The sequence below is a fragment of the Antedon bifida genome, chromosome 1, assembly GCF_963402885.1.
Source record: "Antedon bifida chromosome 1, ecAntBifi1.1, whole genome shotgun sequence".
In the NCBI taxonomy this organism is placed as follows: Eukaryota; Metazoa; Echinodermata; class Crinoidea; order Comatulida; family Antedonidae; genus Antedon; species Antedon bifida.
This window is the reverse complement of record NC_136226.1, coordinates 20,938,434-20,948,201: the sequence shown is the minus strand read 5'-3', so window position 1 is coordinate 20,948,201 and position 9,768 is coordinate 20,938,434. Positions and strand designations below refer to the sequence as shown.

At 36.2% G+C, this 9,768-nt stretch overlaps 1 long non-coding RNA gene across 1 annotated transcript; it reads left to right on the top strand.

The window, feature by feature from the left end:
- The first annotated feature begins 5,776 nt into the window (after positions 1-5,776).
- Positions 5,777-6,902, top strand: LOC144848052 (uncharacterized). Its single transcript, XR_013613824.1, has 2 exons — positions 5,777-6,064; positions 6,526-6,902. It is a non-coding gene; the product is annotated as an uncharacterized LOC144848052 (long non-coding RNA).
- Positions 6,903-9,768: the final 2,866 nt, after the last annotated feature.

The window sequence follows — 9,768 nt, the reverse complement described above, 5'->3', positions numbered from 1 at the left end:
ACTTAGACGTGACACAAAATAGAGAGCGCACTAACATTTTTCCAATGGCATGATCGTTTTTCTGCGCGTAATATTCTAACGTATGACGTGCACGTGGCGTTTGCGCTGCGGATAACCTAACTCGTCCGTAGTGACGAGTTCAAATCTAGTTTTTTTTTATTTTTTTTCTCTTTTTTTTTCTATTTTCTTCTTTCTTTCCACGAATTTTGTTGCACGCATATCTCTAATTATGGCCAACATAAGATTGTGTAACTTTGTCATAATATTGACCTGTAGCGGTAGATGTGCAGGACGTTTAGTTTTTTTACTTTAGAGTCGCGCAATGTGACTTACGCGCCATTTTATGAATTTCAATGATTGATAATAGATTAAAAACTAGAAGTCATTTTGTTTTGAAACTTAGTGAAAATTTAAGTCATATCAAGCGCAAACTTTCTATGGATTAAAAATGGCAGGTTGCGCAGAAAGTTACGCGCGCACGCGCGTTTAAAATTTCAAAATGCGAAAAATCAATTTCTAATCAACTTTCTACGCGTTTCATGGCATTTTAAGCATGTCAAAAATTCCCACACGCGCGCAATTTTTTTACGCGTGCGTGCGCACTTAGCGCAAAAACACCTTTTTTTTGCTTAATTTTTGTTTTTTTAGCCTTTTCTAGTAATTTTACCAACTTTCAAACAATTTCGACTTAAAATCACGTCATACGAGCACGTATAATTGAACAATTTGCGCGCGTTTTTGATAAACAATTTCAAAAATTTGTCAAAATTATACCTTTTTTTAAACAGTCATAGATTCTAAACTACATGGTCAATTTTATTTTTTTTTATTTATTCTGAAAGTAGATGAGTTGTAGATATAGAATCATGCATCCATTTGGCTAACCGGACATTGTGACGTCATCGTATGGCCACTCGAATATAAAATATAGGATTTTTGTCTCTTTCGTCATAGCTCATCACATTTAATAGAGCGCATCTCCAATTATCCGTATTCTATTGCCCTCCATTTTTTTTATATTGTCTAGGTCAATCAATTATCTTTCACATAATTTACCATTTTTTAAATTGTGATGACGTCATCATGGTCAAAAGCGTCATTAACTTTGGTCACTAAATTTTCACCTATTCTGAACTGTATGTAGTACGTATACAGTATATAGTGTATATACTTTGACGTGACGCAAAATAGAGAGCGCACTAACATTTTTTCCAATAGCATAATCGTTTTTCTGTGCGTAATATTCTAACGTATGACGTGCACGTGGCTTTTGGGCTGCGGATAACCTAACTCGTCCGTAGTGACGAGTTCAAATCTAGTTATGTTTATTACTACTGTATAATTATTGATCGATGATATGATCAAAGTTATTATGTTGAAGTGATGTACTTTTTCATTTCAGCAGCATACTGTATATGAGCAGAATATCAAACATCTGTATGCCTATAATAAAAAAAGGAAATAGTTAAATACTATAATAATGTTTAAGTATTGTATAATGCAAGTAACTTCAATCTCAGTAATGCTGAGACAAATTTTCATGACGTATGGTGGGACACAGTTATGTTTACTTATTTTATTGCATTTAAAAAAAAGATATGTAGGATTGTTTTACTAAATTTATGATTATACCAGTTGTCAGAGTCAATTATTACCATACTCACTATATAAAAATTGATATTAAATGTTTTAAAGACAAAGGCTTTGTTGCATGAATGCTTTAATAATATAACATTTAATTAAATATTTTCTGCATGAATTTGTTAGTGGATTTGTCTATTCTTTGTACGGTGATTGTAATGTTTATAATGAATGGAAATACAAAAGAAATATCTACTTTTAATTTCTTAGCAATTCAAATGAATAGAACATTTCAAATCAGAATGTTAAAAATGAATTTCCATGTATTGTCAGTAAGTTTTTCTATTACGGTACTGATAATATTCAGTTTGTCTCTCTGAAAATGTTTGACTAAATTGTATCCTTCTTTTTGAGATTACTTTTGGAAACAAATACTTTTTTTAAATAGGCTTCTTCTTGGGATTTTACAGTATATTGGTCATATTGACAAATCTCCTAAAAGATGTAGGCCTAGTGGGTTATATGTAAAGTATTTTTCTTCAATTGTAGGCCTATCTGTTACTTACCCTAGTTAATAGAAATTTCCATGCTACTGTACTATAACATTGATCAGAAGATACACTGTACACAATCTGTAATACATGCAGAAAATATGGGAAAACAATTGAGATTTAAATAGATGACATAATAACATACAGTAACAATAGCTCTGGTTCTACTATACTGCCAACATACTAACTGTCTGGATAAGAATTATTCATTCACAAAATAATTAAAAAAAAACAAAAATGTTAATAGGTCAATCTAGCATTCTAGATGTCTGTGATTTGAAGACAAACTACAAATAGGCCTAGTAGACTAGGTACTGTAGCTGATTTCGGTGTTCAAAGTATAGGCCTAGTATAGTAGCGGTGGCAGTAGTAGTATTAATTTAGTAAAAGACTGTATAGCGACTAGTCCGCCGGACCTAACCTGCAGTTAGGCAGCTTAGTTACGAGTAAAATAGTATGTTAGTCTGTAAAATATTCATATTAAAATAATAAAAAAAAACAACCAAAAAAGATAACTGAGGATAGGCCCAAGCCTAGTTGTTTGTTGTTGTTTGAAACCTATCAGTATTTACCTCTAATGGAGCCCATGTCATTTGTATTCCTACTGTAGGAGGTAACCTGCTGAAAGCTAGGCCTAGAAAAAAAAGCTCACATTTCATTAGTGGACAATAACAAATGGACTCTAGGCCTAGGCTAGTAGTAGGTAGGCCTAATAGAGGTAGCCTAACTAATTAACAGGACTAGCCTAGGCCCTAGGCTAGAGATACTTAAATAATTATACAAATTAGGCCTCCTACTAGGCCTAGGCCTAGCCTAGGACTAGGTAGCCTCGAATCGAAGTCTGAAGTGAAAGCAAATTATTATTATGGACAGAAAGTAACCTATTATGGACAGTAAAGTAACCTATTATGGACAGATCTCACCAACCCTATTGGTTAAGAGGGCCGCCAAGAAAACTACAGAATCAGCCAAAAAACAGAAAATGATTACTCAACTGACTGAATCGGTAAACAAGATTAGTAAGTCTGACGAACCTTCACAGGACTCAATTGAAAACCTATTATCCTCTGATGGTTCACTGAACACTAGCTTGCAATTAGGCGAAACAACAGGCCCTTATGACCATAATGACAACCCCCTTAATACAGCACCCCTCCCTTTCACAATTGTTGATGGGGATGCCACAGAAAACCCCCTCCGTTATTCAGGAGGCATTAAGGCGGGTGTTTTGGTCTCTGAAAAAATAAAAATAAAAATCAAATCTGTATAGACTTCTTGGATCTAACAAACCCTGATACAAATGACACATACCTTGCAGTATAATGGGACTTTCCAACTTGTTCCAAAAACACGGAAACGCCAATTATCAGAACATGAATGGACTCTGGCTTTTTTCGACTTTTCAACCATACATCTAACCCTTCACCCAGGTGACATGCAAGATCTGTTCACATACGGGAAACACATCAAAACATTGATGCAAAATAACCAAGGCACATGGAGGTCTTATGATGAAGGGTTTAGACGAGCTAGGGAACATACGCTGTGCTCCTGGGCTACGGTCAGAGGTGACCTAATACACACAGTTAATTAGTTTCTTTATTTCTTTATTCTTTATTTCAAACCAACAGTGTAAAACACCAATAACAGGTTGAAAATAAAATAACTAAACTATAAAATATGAGCCAATATAAATATATACAAAATGAAAAAAAGATTATTTAAATAATTTCATTAATAATACATTTAAATTGAGAAAAATTACAGTTAAAAATATCTAAAGAATTATTTTTTAAAAGACATGAATTGTACAAAGACGAGAGTCAACAGAAAATACCATTTTTACAAACATTGACACGAGAAAATGAAGAAAGGGTTTACTACGAAGATTACGAACAGGAACATTAAAATAAAACAACGAAACAATATTACAATCAAACTTAGAAGCAAGACATTTATACAGGAAGTGCAAGTCCTGTCTTGCTCTCCTAGATGTCGGGGAAACAATAGGAGGCAGGTTGGCTGCTGGGCTGACAAAGCGCAAGAACTTGTTATGGGTCCGATCAATTCTGGAGGCTTGAGAAGCAGAGAGTGAGTTGTAAATAATTGAACAGAAATTGAAAGATGGTTGGACGAGGGAAAGATAAAGCGCACGTTTGGTGTGTGGAGAAAAATGTTTGCAATTGCGCCACATCAGCCCAAGCAGCCTATTGGCTTTTCTGACAACATGATCAACGTGTGAAATAAATGTCAGTTTACGGTCGATGGAAATGCCGAGGTCCCGGTAAGAGTTTACACTTTCAAGGACTTCTTCTTGAACAGAGTAAGCGAAAATAATAGGTTTTTTCTTAAGAGAGCAAGACAGGACTTTGCATTTCTCGGACTTCAGGGACATTTTCCAGTCGGAAACCCACGTACCGAGTCTTTCCAGATCTGCCTGAAGTGCAACGGAGTCCTCAGTGGTGGTAATAATTTTGTAAATCTTGAGGTCGTCAGCGAACATAAGACAGTTGGAATTTTGAAAGAGATTTGGTATTTCATTAACAAATATATTGAACAGCAGGGGGGCAAGAATGGAACCTTGAGGCACGCCTGAGATGACTGGGAGAGAATTGGATGTGGCACCATCAATTACTACTCTCTGCATCCTACCGCCAAGATAACTTTTAAACCATGAAAATAAAGTACCTTTAATGCCAAACTGATGAAGTTTTAATAATAATAGGTTGTGGGACAATTTATCAAAAGCTTTACTAAAGTCGGTGTAGATTATGTCACATTGCTTTTTAGTTTCGATGGCTTCATACACGGTAGACAGAAGAGTAGCAAGGTTTGTTTCACAAGATCTACCGGGCATGAAGCCATGTTGATCTTGGGAAATAATGGGCGATACATGACATAATAGTTGATGATAAGCCTCTCAAGAATTTTGGAGATAGTGGGGAGGAGGGAGATGGGTCTATAATTTTGGACTTTAGATTTTGAACCATTTTTGTGTATTGGGACAACGTTTGCGGTCTTCCACTGGTCAGGGAAAGTGCCGGATGAAATTGAATGTTTAAAAATATTGGCAATGGGTAAAGATAAGGGAGAAGAGCAACGATGATCGACCACACCCCTATTTTAGATGTAGGAAAGGGATCCAACAACAACAACAAATGCCTACAGCAAAGCACACTATTGCATCAAGCATGCCAAAAACAAACATACACACAACACAGACAATCAACTCCCAACACCAATAAAGACAAATAAACTCTCCTGCCTTTTAAAAGGGTATGCAGGCAGAGAATATTTGATCACAGGTGTTACGGGCTTCGCATCAGTCCAAGCGGTTGTTCTTATTTAGTGAGATAGGAGAAACGTCCGAGCGGTTTATATAAAGTTATCAGACAAAGATGAACATCAAAATGTAGTAAAGTTAAAGTAAAAGCATATTTCTTTAATAAACAGGCCCTCTTGCTGACCTGTGTCTGTTCACCTTCATACCAAAACTAAAACTAAAACTTAAAACATATCATCTTAAAGATGTATTGTCCCCCTGAAAACATTTTTTCATAGGCCATTTTAATTGCACATAAAAGTTATTCACTTTGAACTCAAATTGGATCGAAAAAAAAAATTATTTCCTTGAGAAAATCGTAATTTAAAGCAAAAATTAACCAACCGGAAGCTATTTGTCTGGAAGACAAACGTGTTCCGGTTTAATTTAACCCTTGACCTGAGTTAGCTCATAAATATTCATATTGTATGGATACATCGTGTGGATTATGGTTCTCTCAACAAACAGCCAACAACGCGACGATAGCAATGCATAGAGAGAGTCGAGTAGTGACGCGAGACGATCTTGAAGAAAACACGAAAACTATAGCTAGCAGAATACTAAGTAGAACTGCAGTTGGTAACTTTGATTTTGAATCTTATTCATTTAGGTGAGTTTTTGTTTCGCTAGCAGGAGAGGCCTAGCTAGGCCTAGGTCCGAATTTTCTGCTACTGTTACTAGTCTACTACATACTACTAGGCCTAGTACTAACTAGCACAACCACATGGCAGGCAGTCTCGAGTAGCCTTACTGCTGCCTCCTGTTTCTAGAAGTAGAGGTAGTAGGCCTAGGCTAAGCAGCACACTGCTAGCTAGGGCTAGACCACCACCAGGAGGGATGTATTTTTGTTTTATAATTTTGATGAATGATGAATTGGTTTAATTTGTTAGGATTTCAACTATCTATTCTGCAGAGAAAATTACCAAATAAATCTAAATATTGTTTTGGATGTTTACTGTACAGTATTTTAAAAATATTTTCTGCATCAAATGCAATAGGTTCAAGTCAACATTTGCACAATTAACCATTAATTTTATGCAGATATTTTGACACAAATGTCTTTTTTTTCAGGTATTAACATTGATTGAACAATAAGAGCAAGTGAAGTAGTGAGAAACACAAAATGTATCGTACAGTGGCAACATTCACAATTTATTGAAACATTTCTTACTATTAAAATGACACTTTGTAATGGATATGAGCGATCTTAGAAGACTATAGCTGCCGTAATTACTGCCACAATCAACACATTGATATTAGTAGACAAATTGACACAAAAAACAATACAGGAATTCAATAAGATATACTCTAACTGTATATGTATATATATATTTTTTATTAACTCCTTTTGCACTGTAATATTTACAGTAACATTATGAAGTGTAAGTAAAATTGAAGAATTTATTCTGTGTACTGTTGTAGTAGTATTTTTTATTTATTGAATGTTTTGTTTACAAAATAATATACTGTACAAATATTATTGCTTTATAAAAAAAATTATACAACAACATTTTACAAGCTGAACAGGAACATATTGACCGAATGCAGCATCACAAATATTTTTCTTGCAATATCCAATCATATTCCAATACAGAGTCTATCATCAGTTGTCTTTATGAAGTACGAATGTGACCTCTGTTCCAGTCTTCATCAGCTCAACGTCTTTAAATAAATTTTTTAAATAATGATGTATAAATAAGTTAAATATTTCACAAAATCTAAAGTTTTTAATTTCGGCAAAGTACGAAAACCTGGAATTTGGTATTTAGAAATAGGCCTAGATCATGCACATTTAGTGCGAAATGTGGGCTAGTGAAATTGCTTGCTTTGACAAATAAGTACACTAACTTTCTATGGTAAAACACAACTTAACAAAGAGAAAACAAATATTTGAGTCATTGAAGATTTAAAGATATGGGATATGTTCCTTAATCAACACAATGACTTATCAGTAAGTCACAGAAAAAGGACTCAAAATGTTTACATTTCTATTCCGATGCGTCTAAGCAAGCTTTTGGTGCCACGTTTGAATCCTCCTGGGTCCAAGGTGCCTGGCCAGAAAGTTGGAAAAAAATATGACATTATGGTGTTGGAACTATATCCAGTTTACCTAATGGTGTCATTGTTTGCTAAAAAATTGACCAACACCCTGTGGTATTTCACACCGACAACATGGCTAATGTCTATCATTTAAACAGTAAGACCAGCAGGAATGCTAATGTCATGCACATAATCAGACCACTTATGTTAATTCTTCTTACAAACGACATCCATCTGACTGCACATCACATTCCTGGTCATAAGAACATTCTAAGTGACGCGATTTCTCGTTGGCAGGTAAACAAAGACAAAATTCCAGATGCACGAGACGCCATTAAAGATTCCACATCACCTAAAACCAGAAAACTTCAACAAGCTAAATGGAAGTTTATACATGCATCAGTAACACAAGGTACACCAACAACGTACCGTAGATGCTGGCAGCAGTTTTCCAAATTGTTGACGAAACATACATTATCCCCCAATCTACCTGTCTCCTTGGAAAATGTATCCCTGTTCATTTGCCATCTGTATGAGTTGGGCATGTCGCCAAGTACAATCAGAACATATTCAAGTTCTATATCATTTACACATAAAATCTACAACATGCCTGACCCAACAAATGCCCCTAACATTGCAATTATTCTCAGAGGTGTTAGCAAGCAGTACACCAATTCCAATTCACAGACTCGTAAACCATTGCTACCTATTACCACCAATGTAATGCAGCAGCTACTAGCGCACCTCCACCTCGCTACAAGAAATAAGTATGACATGCTCATGTACAAAGCACTGTTTCTCATTTGCTACTACGGAGAGCAAGTGAGGTTGTGTTATCCACAAACCCACAACATGTCAAGGATATTGAAATCAATGACACATGCATTACTATATGCTTCCGTTCATATAAGCACCACAATGGCAAACCCAAAAAAGTTAACATCAAAGAAAAACGTGGCAGCCTGCTCTGCCCCGTTGAGGCGCTGAAACGTTACAGGTCTATTAGACCAGCAGCTACTGGATAGTTTTTTGTGTTCCAAACAGGTTTGCCATTACAACGGCAACACCTGAGCTGCATTCTTAAAAAAACTGCATCGCACACCACTTTAGATCACACACGTTTCAATACGCACTCATTCAGAATTGGTAGGGCTACACAACTACATAACATGGGAGCAAATGAGAAGGAGATCATGACCACGGGTAGATGGAAAAGCGATGCGTACAAACAATATATACGACCTCATTGCATAACTTTAAGTAACAAGTAACATTATAAATTGTACAAGTTTTCAGGCATCTGATCAGGCAGTGCCTTCTGTTCAGTATTATGGTTCCAGGCATCTGCTCATGCAGTGCCTTTCTGTTTAGTATTATGGTTCCAGGCATCTGCTCATGCAGTGCCTTTCTGTTTAGTATTAAGGTTACAGGCATCTGCTCAGGCAGTGCCTTCTGTTTAGTATTAAGGTTACAGGCACCTTCTCAGGCAGTGCCTTCTGTTTAGTATTAATGTTACAGGCATCTGCTCAGGCAGTGCCTTCTGTTTAGTATTAAGGTTACAGGCATCTGCTCAGGTAGTGCCTTCTGTTCAGTATTAAGGTTGCAGGCATCTGCTCAGGCAGTGTTTTCTGTTTAGTATTAAGGTTACAGGCATCTGCTCAGGCAGTTTTCTGTTTAGTATTAAGGTTACAGGCATCTGCTCAGGCAGTGCCTTCCGTTCAGTATTAAGGCATCTGCTCAGGCAGTGTTTTCTGCATTACTGTATTATAACAATTTCTTAATAAGAAAATAGTACGGCATTTGCCCTGGCAGTGCATTCTATCCTGCATCATACCAGTTCGCCGAGCGGGGCCTACTGTTTTAGTTCAAATACATCTGTTCGTGTTTCTCTTTTTGGAAGAGTGAACATTCTTGCGTCCACCCTGCATTTACATGAGCTGCTCTCGGCGGTGTTTCACACCTGCCATGGGCTTTTTCCTGAGCATCCATGTGATATTAGAAAAATAAAGTCTGCGTCTAACTTTAATTATACATATCCACAATCACATGCAGGTTACACGTTTAGAATGTTCATTTTTATATGCCAGAAAATGATGTTGTATGCTTATTCTTAAATCTCTGTGTATCAAAAAGCAGGAATTGTGTGAAAACAAAGTTTAACACGATTCTATTTTGAGAACTGAGAGGGCGTGGTACAATCCTCTTGAACCACGCTGCTTCACGTCTCCAACAATTATTCAGTAAGATATTTTTAATCTTCACCTTTTTCCCGCC